Here is a 25519-nt window from a genome sequence, read left to right as displayed (position 1 = left end):
GCGTTTTCCAAACAAAGGGATGAGCACATCCAAAATCCCAAAACAGAGGAGAGGAGAGAATGGTACATTTGACAAACAAGTAGCTCAGTATGTCTGGAACTTAGAAGGCAAAGGAGTGAACAGCTAGAAACAAAGCTGGAGGGGGAAAGCAAAGGACATTTGAAGGAATTTGAGAGTCATTAATATCTAGGGTTTATTCTGAGAAAAATGGGAACCACTGAGGTATTAAAGCAAGAGAGGAACATGATCAGATTTACATTTTAGTAATAAACACCTAGCATCAGTGGATGGGATTGGAGGAGAGTAAAACATATCAACATTTTCAGAGAGCAAACCATTGCAGCAGTATAGGTAAGAAATGATGAAGACCTAACCTACTGTTGCCTAAATGTTTTGATCATGCACTCACATGATTAAAATAATCTTGAGCAATGTGCTCTTATTTTATGCACATTTATATACGTATAAACTATAAATGTGTATTATTGTATTAATAAAGCTAAAAAAAATAAGTAAATGAAATAAAATAAAATAGATAGAAACAAAAATTCAGTATTTTATTCTTACATCCCAACAGATTGCCTTATACACATCCCTGAATGCACATGCCACACTCTGAAGACCACTGGCCTGAACCACGAAAGTGGTGCTGAAAATAGAGAAATGTTAATAAATTGGAGAGACAGATAAGATATACAAGCAAAAATATTTGAATGATTGAAGATAGAGGGAGAAGAAGTGAAATAACAAACCCCAGAAACACCTGGGTTTTCAAGGTTTGGGTAGCTGGTGCTATATATCGAGTTATGGTGCCCTGGAGAAAAAGTTAGGTTTGGCTGGAAAAAAACAGAGCACCTTTTTGCACATATTGAATTGAGATAGCAAAGCACAGCAAACACTAGTTTAAGCAGGTATAATGATTAATATTGAGTGTCAACTTGATTGGATTAAAGGATGCAAAGTATTGTTCCTGGGTGTGTCTGTGAGGGTGTTGTCAAAGGAGAACTTTTGAGTCAGTGGGCTGGGAAAGGCAGACCTACCCTTAATCTGGGTGGGCACCATCCCCTCGGCTGCCAGTGCAGCTAGAAAAAGCAGGCAGAAGAAGGTGGAATGAGCAGAGGTGCCGAGTCTTCTGGCCTTCATCTTTCTCCCATGCTGAATGCTTCCTGTCTTCAAATATCAGGCTCCATGCTCTTCGGCTTTTGGACCCTTGGACTTACACCAGTGGTTTGCCAGGGGCTCTCAGGCCCTCAGCCCGAGACTGAAGGCTGCACTCTCAGCTTCCCTGCTTTTGAGGTTTTGGGACTCGGACTGATCCACTACTGGCTTCCTTGCTCCTCAACTTGCAGACGGCCTATCGTAGGACTTCACCTTGTGATCATGTGGGTCAATTCCCCTTAATAAACTCCCTTTCATATGTACATGTATCCTATTAGTTCTGTCCCTCTGGAGAACCCTGACTAATACAGCAGGTATGGAGAGAGTTTATTGGGCACTGACATATGTAGAGACAGAAAAGTCACCTCACCTCTCTGGCTAAACTCACGAGTCACAGAATTTTTTTAGTTATGATGAAAACTGGGAATTCTCTTCCTGCCATATATACAAGGATCTCCTTTCTATTTGTGGCTGCATAATTAGGGAACTCTATGAGACAGAAAACATCAGACTTTCCTTCATGAAGGTATCAATTTCCCTTAAGAATCTTGGCCTTCCATAAGAATGATACAATGGAATTTGGGGACTCTGGGGAAAGGATGGAAGAGGGGGAGGGATAAAAGACTACATTGAGTACAGTGTACACTGTTTGGGTGATGGGGGCATCAAAATCTTAGAAATCACTACTAAAGAACTCATCATGTAACCAAACACCATCTGTTCCCCAAAAGCCTATTGAAACTTAAAAAAAAATTTTTTTAAAGATTCTTGGCCTTCAGGTCTGTTATTCTATTAATCCACTACATCAGGGTTTAGTAATGGGTACCATCAGTTAAAATACCTGAAATGTAATATGTTCCTTAAATGAAGATAGGCTTTCTGTGACCTCTAAACTCCTGTACTTCAAGGCAACTCATTTAGAAGCTAGAACATCTATTCTAATATAAAATTGGGAAGCTCTAACAACATAAAAATATCTACTATGTACTGAATGCATCTAATGTCATACAAAGAGCTAACGCAGAAGTCACCTGAAAGCTCCCAATGTCAGTCACTGAGGCCCACTGTGGACGCCAATTATTTTGTGGAGAAGACAGAAAAAGTGTAAAGAAAGGACCAAAGCCATGTATATACTTTCACCCTTACCTTTAAGATGTTTAACTGATCTCTTCCTAATTCTCTCTCAAATGAGTAAAGTAGTGACTAAAGATTAATGTCAGATGTACTACGATGTTTTTTGTTTTTGCTTTTGTTTTTGTTTGTTTGTTTTTGTTTTTTGAGATATAGTCTCGTTCTGTCACCCAGGCTGGAGTTCAGTGGCATGATTTCGGCTCACTGCAAACTCTGCATCCCAGGTTCAAGCGATTCTGATGCCTCAGCCTCCTAACTATCTGGGATTACAGGCGCACACCACCACACCTAGCTAATTTTTGTATTTTTAGTAGAGGCAGCATTTCACCATGCTGGCCAGGCTGGTCTCAAACTCCTGACTTCCAGTAATCCGCCTGCCTTGGCTTCCCAAAGTGCTGGGATTACAGGCGTGAGCCACCCCACCCAGCTGTCTTACCATGTTTTTATCTTATGTTAAAAAGGCATCAAGATTTATCATTGTTAGAAAAGAAGTTGTTATTTCATTGGAGGATGTTGATTTTCTGGTGCAGATACATTCTCACTTGAAGCTCACTATAGCCACATTCAGGCAACTGTGGAAACACTACCTGAAAAGCAGAGAGCACCGCTGATCCTCACCATTACACCATGGCATCTCACTGGCTCACCCAGGAATGCTGAGTGAGTGTTGCTCTCATATACGTTTTAAGGACGGCAAGAATTAAAAAAAAAAAAAAAGAAAAGAAAAGAAAAGAAACACTGCTATTGCAAAATTTAAAAGTTCAAAGAGGCAGTGGGTTTCACTAAGTCACCTAGACCATGAGTACAGGAAGTAAAAATAAACGTAGGTTTCCTACCACCCAGTCCAGAACTTTTGCACTATAGCACATATGCAACCACACTCACATGTGCACACGCACACAGAATAACAAGAGCCCAGCTTTACAACTGCCAGGCAAGAAATGCACCACCTTACAATGAAGAAGCTGTGAAAGCAGAAAAATCAATCTACTGTTTTAATGAAAAAATGTGAGAAACTGAGATGAGGTATGGTGCAATCACTTTGGGCAGATTTGGCTGTTTGGCTATTAATCATTTCTCTACTGTGCAGTCAGCACAGCTAAGTCTAGTCAGCGTATTGTTGGGGCCACGTAGAGACACTGTAATGAAGTCAGATGAGATTATTAAACCATCATTGTATCCTAAGGACCAAGAACTGTGCAAAAAATTGCAGTTTTCAAGTGAAAAAGATTAACTCTAGGAAAAAAACAATCATTTTCCCCAGGACTGGAATATTGAAATTTCCTGACACGACAACTTACATTCTAGCAATTACAAATCTTGGATTTAAGATAAAATTTTATACCAAATCTGGAATCAATCTTCAATCACTTTCTGTTTAAAGAAAGTACAAATAAGATAATACCTTATAACCTCTCATTATAAGCTATTATCAGGTTAATGCTTTATAATGAGAGTCTTAAATTTGCTTCTAGATCTAATTATTTTTCTTTATCTTCGCCTTCTGCTCCCAAACTAATTTAGAGACCTCAGTGACTGCCTCAGAGGCCATCACACTCTCCTTCCTAGTGTTTGATACTTAACAGAATCATTCTGCTGACTACTGAGTTACCTAGAGAATACGGAGTATTTTCTAACAAGCCTTTTAAATCCACCCATCTGAGCCTATTGTATTAGTCAGAGTTCTCTCGAGGGATAGAACTAATAGGATAGATATATACATATATAAAGGGGATTTTATTAAGTATTAACTCACACGACCAAAAGGTCCCACAATAGGCCGTCTGCAAGCTGAGGAGCAAGGAGAGCCAGTCCGAGTTCCAAAACTGAAGAATTTGGAGTCCAGTGTTTGGGGGACAGGAAGCATCCAGCACAGGAGAAAGATGTAGCCTGGGAGGCTAGGCCAGTCTCCTATTTTCACATGTTTCTGCATGCTTTATATTCTAGCCTCACTGGCAGCTGATTAGATGATGCCCACCCAGATTAAGGGTGTGTCTGCCTTTCCCAGCCCACGGAGGGTGTTACCCAAATGTTAATCTCCTTTGGCAACACCCTCACAGACACACCCAGGATCAATACTTTGCATCCTTCAATCCAATCAAGTTCACACTCAGTATTAACCATCACATTTATTGAATACCTAAAATACCCAAGATCTTGAAGCAAAAGCCTAAGTATTGGAAGTCAACAGTCAATAGAAGCAATAGTGCCTTCAAGGACCCATCTCCACTAACCCCCTCTACTAGTCTCAGAGCTCCACACTGTCTATATCCAAGAATCCTTCATGGGAACAGATGTCACTGGTGGTGCATCCAATGTTGCTGCCCCTTCTTGAGCAAAGGTTGGTTGGCATTGGTTTACCAACTTCAAGAGCTGGTCCAAGGTAATTGTGTCAAGTCTCAGCATCAACCCAGCAAGCATAAATAAGGTCCCTTTTCTCAACACCATATTCCTTCCTAAGAGAGAGTCAACTAAAGCAGGGGCTTTCTTCATATTAATTCAACTATTTTCTGTTGCTTAGTGAAGGCAAAATCCAGAACACAAAAACCAAAAGATGCATTTGCTGAGGAATAGAATATTTTCTCTACTTTCTTTACCTAAACCTTAATCTCATTCCAATCCTAAACATCTTTAGCTTTTTATGATCTCTTCCCTTTACACTCTGTCCCAAGGCTGGGATAATTACAACAATATCCTTTTAAAAATCTCTTCGTGTAATACAGATTTGCTACCCCGATACTGCAGCAGCCATGGCTTGGGCTTTAGTGGCCTCTGCACATGTGCACGCTGTGTTACCCCACCCTGAGCTCAGTCTTCCTGTCCCCTGTTAATGCCATGTGCTCTCCACCCCTAAAAAGGCAGCTGTTTGCTTTTGTATATAAGGTATTAACCTGATAATACCTTATCTCATTTGTTACTTACCTTCTCAACTGCAGCAGCAAAATCACATCATGATTCACTAAGGGTCTACGTGACCTCACATTTGGCAATACTGTCCCAGGATAAAAACCTCACTGACCACAATTTTGGTCCTCTAAATGCCCATCCTTAACACACTGGCCACAAAATCTGACACTTCACTTATTCTAGGTTCTTCTGGTTTGGATGTCCAACCTGTCTCACTGTCAAATCCACTGACCAGTCTATCCTCAGGACCAATAGTGGCCTCAGACCAACTGTTAAATATTTGCGACCTCAAAAACTCCTACAATGTGATACGAATGTGTCTCCCTGTCAGATTCTTCTAAGTGTGGTAGGCAGAATTCAAATCTGTATGCATGCAGTTCAAGGCTATTTTATCCCAGTCCTATTGTTTGGGGTACAGAAGAATCTCTTTGGGATAAAGGGCCCAAATAATCTCTAGAAAGATCATTCTCTAGAAACTACACTTCCTTCCATAGATTTATCTTGTTTCTACATTTCAACTTATCCTTTTACCATATTTAGTACATAGAGGTAAACTTTTGACTTCATATTTAGAGCAAGTGGGTGGGGCTCCAAAAGAAAATTTTCAGAAAATCAAATCTTCTGATTTTTCCTATTGGCTCCTTCCAGGAAAACAATTACATCTGCATAGACCAAATGCTGAGTTTGTACACAAGATGGTCATCAATTTTGTACAGATTAATAAAAGTATATTCATTCAAATCCCATTAATTTGAGATTTCTCATGAAGTCAGATGATTTCCCTGTATTATGTGAGGAAAAAAATGCCATCCCAAGCATATTAAGACAAAATGACAGGGGGACTAAATATGATATCAGTCTTCAATCTCTTCTAAGTACATTTTTAAAGCACTCCTAGAAGTATCAGTATACACATATCACAACATTCTTCATTCATTGTTGAGTCCAATTATTGTTGAATATTTTGTTTTTACCAAATAGCTACCCTCAAAGAATTTACAATCTAGTAGCCACAAACTACAAATTTCCTTAGTTATAAATCATCCTGGTTATTGGATTTTTTAATTACATAATACTGCACAGGGACAAAAGAAAGTCTATGTACATACATTATAAAGCATAACAATGAAAAATAAATATCCTATGATTCTACCACCTAGCCTAATAACTAGAATATTCCCAGCGTCCTTGTATTCACCTCCATGCCTCTTTCTTATTCCCTCATCTGCCTCTTTCCCCATCCCCACCAGAAATAACCACTATCCTGAAATTTTGTGTTTATCATTCCTCTGCTTTTCTTATAGTGTTATTCCATATGTATGTATTCCTAAAAACTAAATTAAGCTTTGCTTTTCTCAAACTTTTTTAAAAAATGACATTGTACTGTATGAAAACCAGATTTTGTAATCTGCTTTCTTCATTCAGTATTAAGTTTTAAGATTTATTCGTGCTATAGCTGTATAGCTGTGATTTGTTCATCTTCACTACTGTATATTATTCCATTTTATTTATCTAGTCTCATGATAATGGACATTTGGGCTGTTACCAGTATTTTTCTATTACAAACAACACTGCTAGGAACATTTTTGCACATGTGTGGTGTTTATAAACAAGAGTTTCTCTAGAATATACCTAGAAAGAGAAATGCTGGGACCTGGAGCATATTCAAGTTTGCAAGTACTAAAGTATTTCCAAAATGGCTGTATCAATTTATAGTTCCCTCAGCAAGGTATAGTTTTCCATTGATCTATACTCACTTCAACAGTTAATATTGGTAGATTTATCTTTTAAATTTATCTTTAGATTTATCTTTTAAATTTATCTTTAGATTTATCTTTTAAATTTAAAAGATTTATCTTTTAAATTTAAAAGATTTATCTTTTAAATTTTGTGAATTTAGTGAATGTGAATGTTATATCATTGCAATTTTAATTTACATTTCAATGATTATCAATAAAATTGAGCACATTATCATATGTTTACTAGCCATTTGGATTTTGTGAAATGCTTGTCCAAGTCTCAGAAATTTTTATATCAGATTGCCTGTCTTTCTCTTACTGATTCGTTGGTGTAATTTATATATTAAAGATACCGGTCCTTTGTCAGTCACATGTGCTGCAAATTACTTTTCTTCGTTTATGACTTGTCTTTTCATCCTACTTATGGTGTTTTGTAGTGAATAAAAAACCTTTATTTTAATTTAATTGAATTTATCAGTCTCTTCTTTTACGATCAATTTTTTATGTCTTAAGAAATCATATCCACCTCGGAGACCATACAGGTAAAAAATCACTGTTCTTATAAATTAATTACTTGTCCTTGCAAATAGTATAACTTTATTTCTTTTAAACTATTCTATAACTTTGACCAGTGTTTATTTGCCAAAGTGTATTCCTAGGACCACCTGCATCACAATCACCTAAGTATTTTTAAAATGCTAATTCCCAGGCCCCATTTTTTTCCAGCAGATATTTAAGTAGCTTTCAAATGCTTGGTTCTAAACTTGAGAACACAAAAGTAAATAAAATAGACAAAACACCTCAAGATTATGTGACTTGGAAACAACAGGTGCTGGAGAGGATGTGGAGAAATAGGAACACTTTTACACTGTTGGTGGGACTGTAAACTAGTTCAACCATTGTGGAAGTCAGTGTGGCGATTCCCCAGGGATCTAGAACTAGAAATACCATTTGACCCAGCCATCCCATTACTGGGTATATACCCAAAGGATTATAAAACATGCTGCTATAAAGACACATGCACACGTATGTTTATTGAGGCACTATTCACAATAGCAAAGACTTGGAACCAACCCAAATGCCCAACAATGATAGAGTGGATTAAGAAAATGTGGCACATATACACCATGGAATATTATGCAGCCATAAAAAATGATGAGTTCATGTCCTTTGTAGGGACATGGATGAAGCTGGAAACCGTCATTCTCAGCAAACTATCTCAAGGACAAAAAACCAAACACCGCATGTTCTCACTCATAGGTGGGAATTGAACAATGAGAACACATGGACACAGGATGGGGAACATCACACACTGGGGCCTGTTCTGGGGTTGGGGGAGGGGGGAGGGATAGCATTAGGAGACATACCTAATGTTAAATGATGAGTTAACGGGTGCAGCACACCAACATGGCACATGTATACATATGTAACAAACCTGCACGTTGTGCACATGTACTCTATAACTTAAAGTATAATTAAAAAAAAAAGATTATGTGACTTACATGTATGGGCAGAAAGAAACAACAAATAAATAAAATTCACTCTGGGCATAGTAGCTCATGCCTGTAATACCATCACTTTGGGAGGACAAAATTCAGTCTGGGCATGGTAGCTCATTCCTGTAATACCAGCACTTTGGGAGGCCGAGGCGGGCAGATTACTGGAGGCCAAGAAACCCCTTCTCTACTAAAAATACAAAAATTAGTGAAGCATGGTGGCACATGCCTGTAGTCCCAGCTACTCAGGAGGCTGAGGCAGGAAAATTGCTTGAACTGGGAGGTGCAGGTTGCAGTGAGCCGAGATTGCACCATGGCACTCCAGCCTGGTCAGTAGAGAGAGATTCTGCCTAAATAAAATAAAATAAAATTCATAGTATGCCAACTTCCCATTTGTCTTCCTCTGTTTATTTCTCTACTCTGGGACTCTCAATTTTTCTGACTCAGGTCTTTTACACTGACTGTAACACTATGGCAAGGATGTCTTCACAGACGTTGCCAGAAAATTGCATCTATGACGTATGTTTTAGCCTTGAGGATTTCATTTTATGGAGAGCTGTTAGCATAGGGCAATGAACAAGGTGCTAGTAAACTCTTGTAAACTCTCGCCTCTTCTAACATATAGAGCAAGTAACCTCAATAAATATTTCTGTCAACTTAGTAGAAGCCCATCAACTTGATTGATGTTTAAACATCTAATCAGATTAATATATACATTAAGTTTTAATGCAGCTACTCCAAAATCTGAGGCCCTTGCTTTCTTCAAGAAATAAACATTTTTTCTCATTTGACAAAATCAGTGCTGATTTAAAGGCAAATTTAGACCTTACGGTTAGAACTTACAATAGAAATATTCAAAATTGATAATTATGGGAACTGCACTTTAGGAAAACTCAAAGATTGAACCAAGACAGAAAAACCCATATCTAATATTGCTTACTGTGCAGAGTATTCATTTGCAATTTAGCTCCAAAATCCCTTTACGTTCTCACTTGTGTCTCAAGGGATGACAGCCTGGGAACTACATTTCCCAGAATCCTTACAGCAGAGTTCTGGTTAGAGAATGCCAATGAGAAGCTTCTAATTTTGTGCATGATTAGAAGGTAAGAGAGAAGGAACTGCTATGTCATTGTTCCCCCAGCAGCAGTGGATGGACATATGCAGGATTTGAAAGGACCTCTACATGAACTTCCTAACTTGGTGCTACAGGAACTCTGTGAGGTTCCTGCAACTTTCTGAATTCCTGAAAGTGAACCTGAGAGCTAGTGATGGCCTTCCTTGAACTTATATACCCCTATCTTTTCCAATGGTTTAGAAAACACCCAATTACCTATATTAATTGCCTGAAATACCTACAGTGGTTTCTGTTTTCTAGACTAAACCTTGGATAATACACCATACTATTCCACTTCATTTTCTTTCTTGTTTGATTTCTAAATTCCCAAATCAGAATTAATTTGATTGATAAGCTTCAAAATACAGATGACTCCTTCCCCCATTCCCAAATTGGAGATCTGAAACCTCAGAAAATCTAAACTTTAAGTGAAATGATGATTGGGAGCCCAATAGATCCTTTAAAATAGAGAAGAAGAAAAAAAACATAAGAATTTATATTTTATTTCATTCTTACTGTGACCATGAAATTTTCACGATTCATAAATTTCTATGTACACGTACTGAGCAAGATGGCCTTTTTTAAGAATTATATATTTTAACATCTGATTTAGAGAATTAAATTTGTTAAACTTTAAAAGCATATTTCTACTAAAGGCCAATTTACTGAACATCAGAAATATGTCTTCCAATTTAGCATCTGTATTAGTTTTGGGAGACTGTCATAATAAAGTACCACAAACTGAGTGGCTTTAAACAACAAAAAGTTATTGTCTCAGTTCTGGAGGCAAGATGAGGAAGTCTAAGATCAACATGTCAGCACAACCCTCTGAAGGCGCTAGGGAAAGATCTGTTGCAGGAGTTTGCTGGCAACCTTTGGTGTTCCTTAGCTTGCAGCTGCATCAGCTTGATTTTCCTTGTATGTGTGTATGTCTATGTCCAAATTTATCCTTTTTATAAGGACATTAGTCATATTTCATCAGGATCCATCCTAATGACTTTATTTTAACTTAACTAATTAAATCTGCAATGACCCTATCTCCAAATTATTCACATTCTCAGGTCCTGAAAGTTAGGGTTCCAACATATCTTGGTGGGGAGACACAATTCAACACGTAACAACATCCTTCAAAATCGTCTCTCAGCAGGGTCAAAGCAAGACAGAGAAAACACTGATAGACTGCAAGCCATATTCTCAAGCTGGTAAAATCCTAACAATAAAATGTAAGTATATTTTAATCCTTTTTCTTCTCACATTATCACAGAAGTGAAAAAAAAATGGTAACTCTAGATTACCCATGAAGATGGGCAGTTTGGGGCAGATAAGGATCATTAAGAAAGTTACACAGAAGACCTGGATTCAACCATGCACTTGAATTTGCTAGTGATGTAAATTTGCACAAGAACCTGCTGTCTAAACTTTCATTTCTCCATCAGTAAAATAGAGAAAATAACTTCCATACCAGCAGCAGTTCCATAATTTTGAAACAGAAGAGTTCCGTTGCACCCTCTCTCAGGACGTCCAACAGGGTTGTGGCTCATCTGTTCGGCCACAGTGTGCACTCAAACGCCTCATGGGAGCGGGAGCACACAGATAGGCAGGTACAGGAGCTGAGGTGAGTGCCCCTGGGCTGTAGCCCCACAGCAGCGTCCATGGGTGGGAGCCTGCGACTCCCAAAGCACAAGTGAGTATGTGTTACAGTGCGCTCCTTTAGCTTTGCCATTCGCGGATGGCTTAAGTGTTAACCAACTCAGTGCCCTCTTGGTACCCAGGTCCTTGTCTGGCATCGAGGAAGAATCAGGTGGCATACGGACTTGAAGGATGAATGCGGGGGTTTTATTGAATGGTGGAGGTGGCTCTCAGTGGGATGGATGGGCAGCTGGAAGGGGGATGGAATGAGAAGACAACCTTCCCCTGGAGTTTGGCCGTCCAGTGGCCTATTCGCCGCAGCCAAACTCCTCTCGGCGATCATATTCTCCTTCTCTTCTCTCTGCCCTGCCGTTCTGCCATTCTTCCGCTCTTCTGTTCATTTCCTCGTGGAGCTGGTAGTTTGGGGTTTACATGGACACAGGATGGGGGGTGTGGCAGGCCAAAAGTCAACTTTTGGGCTCGAAAACAGGAATGTCTGTTCTCATGTAGGGCCACAGGTTTCCAGGCTTGAGGGTGGGGCCTTTGCCAGGGAACTGCCCTCTTCTACTCAGTATTTCCTTGTCTCCTGTTTTTGTCAATTTCTATATAGAAAGAGTTCCCATAGAAGCAATCACATTGGAAAAGGGGTTAGAGGTAGTATTTGCACAGCATTTTACATAGAGGAAATACCAGTTTTCTATTTCAAACTATAAGAGGAGTTATTTTGAAAAATTGTGTGGAAAAGCACTTTGAGACAATATAAAACTATATAAAGGCCAGAAGCACTGGCTCACACCTGTAATCCCAGCACTTTGGGAGGCCAAGGCAGGCGGATCACCTGAGATCAGGAGTTCAATCGAGACTAGCCTGGCCAACATGGTGAAACCCCGTCTCTACTAACAAACACAAAAATTTGTTGGGCATGGTGGTGCATGTCCCAGCTACTCAGAAGACTGAGGCAGGAGAATCGCTAGAACCCAGGAGGCAGAGGTTGCAGTGAGCCGAGATAATGCCACTGCACTCCAGCCTAGACAACAGAGTGAGACTTCCCAAAAAAAAAAAAAAAAAAAAAAAAAAAAAAAAAAGCTGTATAAAGTCATTAAAGTCATCATTATATACTTTGTAGATTATCTTTGGTAATCCAATTTTCAACTTACTTTAAAAGTTTTCAGTAATATTAGTAGTTATAACCACTCCTATTTACCTAATATCTTTAAATCATTGATTTGATTCTAAGTTTAGAATAATACATAGTCATCATAGAAAACTTACCATTCAGAAAAAAACACACAGAAAAGTAATTTAATATCAACTATGGCCCCCAAGCCAAAAATATGTTTTGCTGCCTTTTTGCTTTTGTATCTCATCAAGACTCTTTTACAGATAAGTTTCAAAACACAGAAGAGAAGACCCCTCTGTTTGTGCCTGTAGGGACAGAGGAGGAGTTATAAACTGGAGTCAAACTTTATGTTGTATTGTATAACCTTTTTTTCTTCTAACAATATATTGTGACCATTTCTCCGTCTCATTAAATACTCTCCTCCAATATCATTTCTAAAGACTGCATAGTATTCTGTAGTATGAACATACCATAATTTATATTAGGATTACCTATTTTCATTTTTTGTTATAATATATAACAATATAATATCCATTATTGAACATAAATTTTGATGTAATAATTTCCTTTTTAAAAATTCTATAAGTAAAACTTCAGTTACAAAATATTATAATATTTTACATATGAGTAATTTTTATACATATTATAACATTATCCTTCATTTTATTTGTGCTCACCAAAATGGGTTTTTCTTTCATCTTTGCAAATTCACTGGTAAAAATATAGTATGTAATAGTTGTTTCAAATGAAGCTTTTTAATTACAAGTAAAATTGAGCATGCTTTAATAAACATCTCCATTTACAATTTTTAGTGTGTATGAAATGTCCCATTATAGTATGGTACATTGGAATGTTGTCTTTTCTATATTGATTATTATAGGATAAAAATAATAATGCCCTATGTGTCAGATATGTTGCAAATAATCCCAACTTATTTGTATGCACTTTGTAGTGATTTTATAAATATCCATAAACCTTAGATTTTTAAGCAAATGGCTGTGAAAATCTTTTTCTTTATGATTCTGCTTCTGCATATAGATTTAGAAAACCTTTGCCCAGCCTAAGGTTAGGAAAATACCCAACATTTATTCTTGAAGTTTTTTTGTTTCATATTTTACATTTAGATCTTTTCTTTAATTATAACAGTTATTTTATATATATATTAAAAATCATAAAAAATTTTAAGCCACATAGAAATGAACAAAAAAAAAATGTCTTTTCCAGTCTCCACCTCTACCCACCTCAAGTTCTATGTCACAGAGAGGTTTGATTCAGAATACATCCTTCCAGATCTTATTAAAGCATGTAAATATAAAATACTTTTCTTTTTGTTTATCTAAATTTCCCAATGTGTATAAATGAACCCATAGTGCTCACCTTTAAAAGAAAAAAGAGAAGCTTTGAAAAACTGAAATGGAAATTTTATTTCGAGATATCTTAGGTGTATCTCTGGAATTGCATGGGCAAAGGAAGACAGAGGTACCCTTAGTGGGGAGAAAGGCAACATTTGTTTGCATATTGCAATAGAAATATTCGCTATGTTTATTACCAGACTCGTTACTATTCAACTGGACAAGAACTAAGTAGCTCAATTCTTGGCACACAATAGCTTCTCAATAAATATTAATTATTAATTAATTAGACAATAAAGTAGTTTCCAGGAAACATCATTTGGGACTGGAGATTCTTGATTAGGAAGCTGTGAGGGCACAGGTGGTGTTGTCATTGCTTCTTCCAACTAACAGTTGGGAGTTTCAAAGAGAAAGAAGGCTATGGGAGGTGAAAGGCTGGCTATGCAGATGGTGTCAAAGAATGTAATTTATATTTCTGGACCACAGTCTAAAACACCAAAATGATAAGCTTTTGGCTAAAAATGCAATGCATGTTAGTAATTCATGGAAGCATATGTTTGTCCAAAAATGAGCTAACCTGATTAAAATGTCCTGAGAATGGAGCAGGAGATCTGGACAGAAGTTGAAGTTTTGCCTCAAACTTTATTGAGCCAAATCATTGCACTAATTTTACACTAGCCAATTTTTAAATGACAAGACAATGTCTAAGAGCTCTTCAAATCTTAATATTCAATGTGTCTCTAAAGAGGGAGGGAGAAAATAAGAAACTGAAGTGTGTATCCACTTATTATGGAGACCCAGTAGAAATAACCTGGTACACAGTGGTGTCCACAGAACAGCAAGTTTTAAAATATTCAGAAATAATAGTCATCGCCTTAGATGATTATATACCATTATGTAGAGTGTAAGTAGAGAACAAAGAAATCTCGATATTGTAAAAACAAAACAAAAAACAGAAATGCAACATCATTGTAGTCCTCAGACTTGGTGAGCAGCTGCATGGAAATGGAATATAGTGACTTATGTGAAGGAAGGAGGGGAATAATTTTATTGTGTGTTGATAAGATATACACCTGCTCAAAGATTCTTAAATGCGAGGGTGATATCTAGAAGAATACATGGGTAAGGATAAAAGAAGAGATCAACTCTAATAATGTATTTATCCATTCATGCATTCAACCTGGATGATATTCAAAACATTTAAAACATTTATCAATGGGTATAGTATAGCAAATCAGAATGTAAGCTTCCGCCCATCAAAAGAGACACCAGCTTTAAACTAATGGCATAATGGTATGGGGCACCTGGCGCACATATGCAAGCTATCATGTCTGCATTCAGCAGTTGAGCACATAAGAGCAGTGTGTGCATGCGTGCATGTGTGTGTGTGTGTGTGTGTAAAACTACATGGAACACTTTTCACTACATATATCCCCACCTTACATAACATGTTAGGTCAAAATTATTGCTAATAAAATTTTAAGATCACGTATTTTCTTTTTTATATATTTTTTTATTATACTTTAAGTTCTAGGGTACCTGTGCACAACGTGCAGATTTGTTACATATGTATATACATGTGCCGTGTTGGTTTGCTGCACCCATTAACTCATCATTTACATTAGGTATATCTCCTAATGCTATCCCTCCTCCTTCCCCCCACCCCACAACAGGCCCCAGTGTGTGATGCTCCCCTTCCTGTGTCCACATACACCATGGAATACTATGCAGCCATAAGATCACATATTTTCTCACCGAGAAAAAATTTTGAAACCCTCATTTAATTTAAAAACTCATTTTACTATAAGTGTTTGACTTAATTCTGTTTCACTGGTTTAAAAAAAACGCACAAATTCATTTATACCATGTTTTATTTATTTTTGGAATAATGCAGTAAAACATCCAATATATGTATGTATTTCTCCATGCCTTTCTGAACTTTGAAAGATCCAATCCCTTAAGATTAATCCTAACTGACTAGCTGGGCCTAAATTCAAATTAGACCCAAACAGTCATTTGCTTACTAGAGGTCACACACGTACTCTGAGTTCCAAAAGAACCGGCACATCTTCTTAACTTTGGAACTTTCATAGCTACCTGTGTTTATGCTACCTGAGCTAACCAATAGGCTGTGACCTACATTGGCCAATCATAACCCAGCAAGCATCGACCACAGTTCAACAAACACCAACTAATCAGAGTAAGCAAATTTGAACACTTCATTTACATAAGTGAACCCGAACAGAAACTTTCCGAATAAAAGACAAACCCTCCCTTTATTCTCTGGAACGCAGCTTTATTTTTCAAAAAGTCTGCTGGATTTCACCAAAGGCTCCTGGTGCCCTCGTTTGCAAACTCTTTACTGAAATAAAGTATCTTTCCTCTAATTTCTTTTCAAATAACTTTTGTTCATACCTTACATACATGATATGTATTTCTCTTGCCTTTACACATAAACTCTAATTTAAATAGGCATTAAATTGGTAAGGTCTCAAAGTTTCCTTATAGATGTGAAATCAGTGTCCCATTGTTCTTCAGCGTTTATCCTTTCTAAGGAGAATTCTGTCAGGAAGATTTTTATTCCTTTGCAGCAAACATCATATGCAATGAGATTGTTTCCCTTTCAACTGAGTAAATTTTGCCAGTAACTATCCAGGTATGGTTTTCTTTTTAATTTTTAATTCTCTTTTTAATTTTTATAGACTCCTTTCAGGAAACATTTCTGCTTTTGTCTCTATGATTTCTGTTTCCTTTTCTCTATCTATTCTTTCCTTATACTATTCTTTCCTTTTTCAAAAGACCTATACCTCTTATCAACAAATAGTTTTCTAAAATATGTACATATGTTTTGTAAATTTTTTGTTTAAATATATGTATAAATATACACTATAATAAATAAAATATAAATATTTTAATAAATATATACATGATAAAATATAAATATTTTTATAAATATATACTCTCTCCATATATATATTTATATATATCCATTTATATATATATACACATAATTTTTAGCCTCAGCCTCTGAGTCAGGCTATTTCCTTTTCCTGGCTCTGACGCAATTTTTCTGTTGGCCTCATGTTGCTGTGGCAGATGTTGCTGTGGTTGTTGCTGTTGCTGTTGTTGTCTTCATCATCAAATGAGAAGCAGTCTGCCTAGATATCATGCTTTTCCAAAAACAGATTTTTTAAATTTCCTTGACTTTGCTCTATGTACATTTAGACAATAATGAAATCCCCTTTCTGGGATCTAAAAATGAAGAGCAGGTTGATGTACCCAATCATGGCTAATAAGTGGCAGATTAGAATATGAAAACAGCTCTTTTGACTCCACAATTTTTCTTGATGCTACACTATAAGAAGAATCTAATGTACCCAGGTATGGCATTGTGGTAAAGCAGTGATGCTAATTTTAAAAATGTATGTCTATGTGAGTGCATATGTAAATATATATAATATATAATGACAGTCCGTCCTACAAATACTATTCTATAACAGAAGAGGATTCAAAATAACACCAAAACCAAAAAGAAAAAGTAACACTAAAGTCAAAGATGATATACTAAAATATATTGTTACCAACATGGTATGAGCAGAGCTCAGTATAGCTTATGCAAAGAGTAACCCAAAAGGTACTATGCATTGAAGTAAATCAAAGGACTTCTTTCAAATTCATAATATATGCTTGATAATTCTCCTCCCTTTGGTTTTCACATTTGCCCTAAAAGAGACTGGAGAGTTGTGTAATTGCAAAATGACGTGCAGCACGAAGAGTGATTTTTTTTTCATTTTATGCCATCCACTGATTAAGTGATCCAGTTTTCAACAATGTCAGCAATCTTTAAGGAAATCAGAGATTAAATACTGTATAAAAAACGTACAGAGGAGGCAAATGAATAAATTGTTTTTTAGGACTTGCAGAAACTTGATAATGGAATTTCATGTTTAAATTAAAAACTAATTCACCTTTAAATAATGATGATATTAGCAATATCCAAAACTATTGCCCCGCAGTGCATTTCCGGTATGCCTTCTACGGTCCTTGCATGGCAAGTCCTTTATGTTATGCATATTTATAATCTTGATTCTTTGGGGGACCATGGTCATACAGGATCACCTTGAACTCAACTTTGTAGAAAAGTTTAGAAACCACTCCTACAATGACATTAACCTGTTCACTAGCCTTGCTAAATATTTAATAAGCACCAAATTGTTAAGAAGCCAAATTAGCATGACCTTACAGTCTCTTTAAAAGTTTAAATGCAAGTTTCCACCATTTAATTGTAAAAATACAACTAAATTTTTGTAGCTGATTCAGTCACCTAATAACCCATCAAAAATTTGCTACTCAATTCTAAGCAGATTATTTAGCTTATGCTTTGCTGGTTTGAATAAAAAGAAAGTAATTCAAACAAATTTCCTTCCACTCCCTCGAGATTATATAGGCAAAAACCACTTGGATTCAGATCCATGACTTTTGAATTATGTATTGTTTATTTTTTCTTTATATAAAATAGTAGTTTAATTATATTGATTTAAATTTTTTTCAAATAAAAAAATGAAGAAGATCATCAGCAGAATTTCCACCATTAAAAATAATTGTGGTAGGGACTTGCTGGCAAGATGGCCAAATAGGAACAGCTCTGGTCAGCAGCTCCCAGTGAGATCAATGCAGAAGGTGGGTGATTTCTGCATTTCCAACTGAGGTACCCGGTTCATCTCACTGGGACTGGTTGGACAATGGATGCAGCCCATGGAGGACAAGCCAAAGTAGGCTGAGGCGTCATCTTACCCAAGAAGCACAAGGGGTTGGGGGATTTCCCTTTCCTAGCCAAGGGAAGCTGTGAGAGACTGTACCAGAAAGAACAGTGCACTCCAGCCCAGATACTGCATTTTTCCCATGGTCTTCACAACCAGCAGACCAGGAGATTCCCTCTGGTACCTGGCTCAGCAGGTCCCACCCCCACAGAGCCCAGCAAGCTAAGATCCACTGGCTTGAAATTCTTGCTGCAAGCGCAGCAGTCTGAGGTCGACCTGGGATGCTCAAGCTTGGTGGGGGGAGGGGCATCTGCCATTGCTGAAGCTTGACTAGGCATTTCTACCCTCACAGTGTAAACAAAGCCGCCAGGAAGTTCAGACTGGGCAGAGCCCACCTCAGCTAAGCAAGGCTGCTGCAGCCAGACTGCATCTCTAGATTTCCTCCTCTCTGGACAGGGCATCTCCGAAAAAAATACAGCAGCCCCAGTCAGGGACTTATAGATAAAACCCCCATCTCCCTAGGACAGAGCACCTGAGGGAAGGGGCGGCTGTGGGTGCAGCTTCAGCAGACTTAAATGTCACTGCCAGGCAGCTCTTAAGAGAGCAGCAAATCTGCCAGCATAGCATTTGAGCTCTGATAAGGGACAGGCTGCCTCCTAAAGTGGTTCCCTGACCCCCGTGTATCTTAACTGGGAGACATCTCTCAGTACTGGCTGACAGACACCTCATACAGGAGAGCTCTAACTGGCATCTGGGAGGTTAGAAGCTGGGACGAAGCTTCCAGAGGAAGGACAAGGCAGCAATCTTTGCTGTTCTGCAGCCTCTGCTGGTGATACCCAGGCAAACAGGGTCTGGAGTTGACCTCCAGTAAACTCCAGCAGACCTGCAGAAAAGGGGCCTGACTGTTAGAAGGAAAACTAACAAACAGAAAGGAATAGTAGCAACATCAACAAAAAGGATGTCTACTCAGAGGTCCGAAGGTCACCAACATCAAAGACCAAAGGTAGATAAGTCCACAAAGATGGGGGGAAACCAGATAAAAAGGCTGAAAACTCCAAAAACCAGAATGCCTCTTCTCCTCCAAAGGATCACAACTCCTCGCCAGCAAGGGAACAAAACTGGACAGAGAATGAGTTTGACGAATTGACAGAAGTAGGCTTCAGAAGGTGGGTAATAACAAACTCCTCTGAACTAAAGGAGCATGTTCTAACCTAAGGCAAGGAAGCTAAGAACCTTGAAAAAAGGTTAGATGAATTGCTAATTAGAATAACCAGTTTTAAAAAGAACCTAAATGACCTGATGGAGCTGAAAAACACAGCACAAGAACTTCATGAAGCATAGACAAGTATCAATAGCCAAATCAATCAAGTGGAAGAAAGGATATCAGAGCTTGAAAATTCACTCAATGAAATAAAGCAAGAAGACAAGAACAGAGAAAAAAGAGTGAAAAAAAAATTAACAAAGCCTCCAAGAAATATGGGACTATGTGAGAAGACCAAATATAGATTTGATTGGTGTACCTGAAAGTGATGGGGAGCATGGAACCAAGTTGGAAAACACTCTTCAGGATATTACCCAGGAGAACTTCCCCAACCTAGCAAGGCAGGCCAACATTCAAATTCAGGAAACACAGAGAACACCACAAAGATATTCCTCAAGAAGAACAACCCCAAGACACATATTCTTCAGATTCACCAAGGTTGAAATAAAGGAAAAAATGTTAAGGGCAGCCAGAGAGAAAGGTCAGGTTACCCACAAAAGGAAACCCATCAGACTAACAGTGGATTTCTTGGCAGAAAGCCTACATGCCAGAAGAGAGCAGGGGCCAATATTCAACATTCTTAAAGAGAAGAATTTTCAACCCAGAATTTCATATCGAGCCAAACTAAGCTTTATAAGGAAAGGAGAAATAAAATCCTTTACTGAAAAGCAAAAGCTGAGAGATTTTGTCACCACCAGGCCTGCCTTACAAGAGCTACTGAAGGAAGCACTAAACATGAAAAGGAATGACTGGTACCAGCCACTGCAAAAACATGCCAAATTGTAAAGATCATCAAAACTATGAAGAAACTGCATCAACTAACAGGCAAAATAACCAGCTAGCATCATAATGACAGGATCAAATTCACATATAACAATATTAACCTTAAATGTAAATGGGTTAAATGCTTCAATTAAAAGACACAGACTGGCAAATTGGATAAACGGTCGAGACCCATTAGTGTGCTGTATTCAGGAGACTCATCTCACATGCAAAGACACATATAGGCTGAAAATAAAGGGATGGAGGAATATTTACCAAGAAAATGGAAAGCAATAAAGCAGGGGTTGCAATCCTAGTCTCTGATAAAACAGACTTTAAACCAACGAAGATCAAGAGAGACAAAGAAGGGCATCACATAATGGTAAAGGGATCAATGCAACAAGAAGAGCTAACTATACTAAATATATATGCACCCAATACATGAGCACCCAGATTCATAAGGCAAATTCTTAGAGAACTACAAAGAGACTTAGACTCCCACACAATAATAGTGGAGACTTTGACACCCCACTGTCAACACTAGACAGATCAACAAGACAAAAAATTAACAAAGATATCGAGGACTTGAACTCAGCTCTGGATCAAGCAGACCTAATAGACATCTACAGAACTCTCTACCCCAAATCAAGAGAATATACATTATTCTTAGCACCACATCACACTTATTCTAAAATTGACCCATAATTGGAAGTAAAACACTACTCAGCAAATGCAGAAGAACAGAAATCATAACCAATAGTCTCTCAGATCACAGTGCAATCAAATTAGAACTCTGGATTAAGGAACTCCCTCAAAACTGCACAACTACATGGAAACTGAACAACCTGCTCCTGGAGAACTACTGGGTAAATAAAAAAATGAAGGCAGAAATAAAGATGTCCTTTGAAACCAATGAGAACAAAGACACAATGTACCAGAATCTCTGGGACACATTTAAAGCAGTATGTAGAGGGAAATTTATCACACTAAATGCCCACAAGAGAAAGCAGGAAAGATCTAAAATCGACACCCTAACATCACAATTAAAATAACTAGAGAAGCAATAGCAAACAAATTGAAGAGCTAGCAGAAGACAGGAAATAACTAAGATCAGAGCAGAACTGAAGGAGATAGAGACATGAAAAGCTCTTCAAAAAATCAATGAATTCAGGAACTGGTTTTTTGAAAAGATCAACAAAACAGATAGACTGCTAGCAAGACTAATAAAGAAGAAAAGAGAGAAAAATCAAATAGATGCAAAAAAAATGATAAAGTGGATAGCACCACCGATCCCACAGAAATACAAATTACCATCAGAGAATACTATAAAAACCTCTACACAAATAAACTAGAAAATCTAGAAGAAATGGATAAATTTCTGGACACATACACCTTACCAAGACTAAACCAGGAAAAAGTCAAATCCCTGAATACACCAATTACAAAGTCTGAAATTGAGGCAGTAATTAATAGGCTACCAACCAAAAAAAGTCCAGGACCAGATGAATTCACAGCAGAATTCTATCAGCGGTACAAAAAGGAGCTGGTACCATCCCTTCTGAAACTATTCCAAACAATAGAAAAAGAGGGCCTTGGCTGGGCACAGTGGCTCCTGCCTGTAATCCCAGCACTTCGGGAGGCCGAGGCGGGTGGATGATGAGGTCAGGAGATCGAGACCATTCTGGCTAACACGATGAAACCCCATCTCTACTAAAATACAAAAAATTAGCCAGGCATGGTGGTGAGCGCCTATAGTCCCAGCTACTCAAGAGGCTGAGGCAGGAGAATGGCATGAACCTGGGAGGCGGAGCTTGCAGTGAGTCGAGATCATGCCACTGCCCTCCAGCCTGGGCAACAAAGCGAGTCTCCATCTAAAAAAAAAAAAAAAAAAAAAAAAAAAAGAAAGAAAGAAAAAGAGGGCCTCCTCCCTAACTCATTTTATGAGACCAGCATCATTCTGATACTAAAACCTGACAGAGACACACACAAAAAAAGAAAATTTCAGGCCAATATCCCTGATGAAAATTGATGCGAAAATCCTCAATAAAATACTGGCAAACCAAATCCAGCAGCACATCAAAAAGCTCATCTACCACAATCAAGTCTGCTTCATCCCTGGGATGCAAGGCTGGTTCAACATATGCAAATCAATAAACATAATCCATCACATAAACAGAACCAATGACAAAAACCACATGATTATCTCAAGAGATGCAGAAAAACATTTGACAAAATTCAACAGCCCTTCATGCTAAAAACTCTCAATAAAATAGGTATTGTTGGAACAAATCTCAAAATAATAAGAGCTATTTATGACAAACCCACAGCCAATATCATACTGAATGGGAAAAAAACTGGAAACATTCCCTTTGAAAACTGGCACAAGACGAGGATGCCTTCTCTCACCACTCCAATTCAACATAGTATTGGAAGTTCTGGCCAGAGCAATCAGGCAAGAGAAAGAAACAAGGCATATTCAAATAGGAAAAGACAAAGTCAAGTTGTCCCTGTATGCTGATGACATTATCGTATATTTAGAAAACCCCATTGTCTCAGCCCAAATCTCATTAAACTGATAAGCAATTTCAGCAAAGTCTCAGGATACAAAATCAATGTGCAAAAATCACAACCATTCCTATCAACCAATAATAGACAGAGAGCCAAATCATGAGTGATCTCGCATTCACAGTTGCTACAAAGGGAATAAAATACCTAGGAATATAACTTACAAGGGATGTGAAGGACCTCTTCAAGGAGAGCTACAAACCACCATTCAAGGAAATAAGAGAGGACATAAATAAATGAAAAAACATTCCATGCTCATGGATAGAAAGAATCAATATTGTGAAAATTACCATACTGCCCAAAGTAATTTATAGACTCAACGCTATCCCCATCAACCTATCATTGACTTTCTTCATGGAATTGGAAAAAACGACTTTGAAGTTCATACAGAACCAAAAAAGAACCTGCATAGCAAAGACAATCCTAAGCAAAAAGAACAAAGCTGGAGATATCACCCTACCTGACTTCAAACTATATTATAAGGGTACAGTAACCAAAACATCAGAGTACTGGTACCAAAACAGATATGTAGACCAATGGAACAGAACAGAGACCTCAGAAATAACACCACACATCTACAACAATCTGATCTTTGACAAACCTGACAAAAACAAGCAATGGCGAAAGGATTCCCTGTTTAATAAATGGTGTTGGGAAAACTGGCTAGCCATATGCGGAAAGCTGAAACTGGATCCCTTCCTTACACTATATAAAAAAATTAACTCAAGATGGATTAAAGACTTAAATGTAAGACCTAAAACCATAAAAACCCTAGTAGAAAACCTAGGCAATACCATTCAGGACATAGGCACGGGCAAAGACTTCATGACTAAATCACCAAAAGCAATACCAACAAAAGCCAAAATAGACAAATGGGATCTAATTAAAATAAAGACCTCTGCACAGCAAAAGAAACTATCATCAGACTGAACAGGCAACCTACAGAATGGGAGAAAATGTTTGCAATCTATCCATCTGACAAATGGCTAATATCCAGAATCTGCAAAGAACTTAAACAGATTTACAAGAAAAAAACAACCCCATCAAAAAGTGGGCAAAGGATATGAACAGACACTTCTCAAAAGAAAACATTTATGAAGCCAACAAACATACGAAAAAAAGCTCATCATCACTAGTCATTAGAGAAATGCAAACCAAAACCACAATGAGATACTATTGCATGCCAGTTAGAATGGTGATCATTAAAAAGTCAGGAAACAACAGATGCTAGAGAGACAGTAGTTCTGGATATTTTAGGTGCATTCAATCAAAGGTTCAACTAGTGTATGATTAAGAAAGTGGTTCTTTGAAGAACTGATACTCTCTCCTTCCACTAGAATGTAAGCGCCACATAGGCAGAAATCTGTTCACTGTAGTTCCCAGCACTGATAAGTATGTGTAGACAATAAATATGTATTCTATGAATGACTGTAGCTAGAAATGTAGGGAAGTAAGCAAAGTCTAAAGAAAATATAGGGATCTATGTTAAGAATTCGGCACTTCGAAGTAGTAGGAAACCATAGAAAAATTTTAAGCACAGATGTAACATAATCATATTTATATTTTAAAAAATATTTCTATAACAATAAATGGAGAATGGTATAGAAAGAGACAACAGTGAGCCAATTCAGATGCTATCTAAATAATCTACATGAAAGGTGATGGTGACAGGGACTAGTGAATGGCAGTAGGATTAAAGAGAAGTGAATGGACTTAAGAGATAATTTGAGCATAAAATATAGGGTTCTTGGTCACTGGTTGGATGACAGGAGGAAAGAGAGAGGAAAAATCAAAGATCACTCTAAAGTTTCTGGCTTTTTAAACTGGGGAGATGGTAATACCATTTGATGAGAAGTGGGCAACTAATATTGGTGCAGATTTGTTAGTGAGGATTAGATGTCATGGATTACACTATAAATATGTGAGTGAGGCACTAGTGAGACTTTCAGCTGGAGATATTCAATAGGCAGCTGCAAATACAGGTCAAGAACCCTGGGAGAAGGTGCAGGCTAGAAAGAGACTTTTAAGGATCGTTAGAATATAGATGCTAAGTGAAGCAGTGAGAATGAGTCACATTACTCAGAGAGTATATACAGGAAAGAAGCAAGCTTAACATACTGAATTATTACAATATTTAGATTGGATTAAAAGAGGTAGAACTACCATAGACACGGGGAAGGATCAATAGAGAGGAGTAAAGCAGCCTGAGAGAGTGTGCTGTCATGGAAACCAAGGGAAAAGACTTTCAAGACACAGAGAATGGTCAATAACATTGAATGCTACTGAGAGGGCAAATAAGGATGGAAAAATGACTGTGGGAATAAGTTACAGGAAGACCATTGGTGAACTTAATGCATACAGTTACTGTAGTATGGTAAAAGATATTTTAGAATAGACTGAGGAAAGAAAAGGAAGAGAAGAAATGGAGATAATCACTAAGATTTATTTAAGAAGCTTTGCTGTGAATGGGAGGAGAGAGGTGTCTGTACAGAAAAAAAAAAAAGCAAGTCAGACTGAGATTTTTT

The sequence above is a fragment of the Pongo abelii genome, chromosome 13 (assembly GCF_028885655.2).
Source record: "Pongo abelii isolate AG06213 chromosome 13, NHGRI_mPonAbe1-v2.0_pri, whole genome shotgun sequence".
NCBI classification, from domain to species: domain Eukaryota; kingdom Metazoa; phylum Chordata; class Mammalia; order Primates; family Hominidae; genus Pongo; species Pongo abelii.
This window is presented reverse-complemented; position numbering follows the sequence as displayed.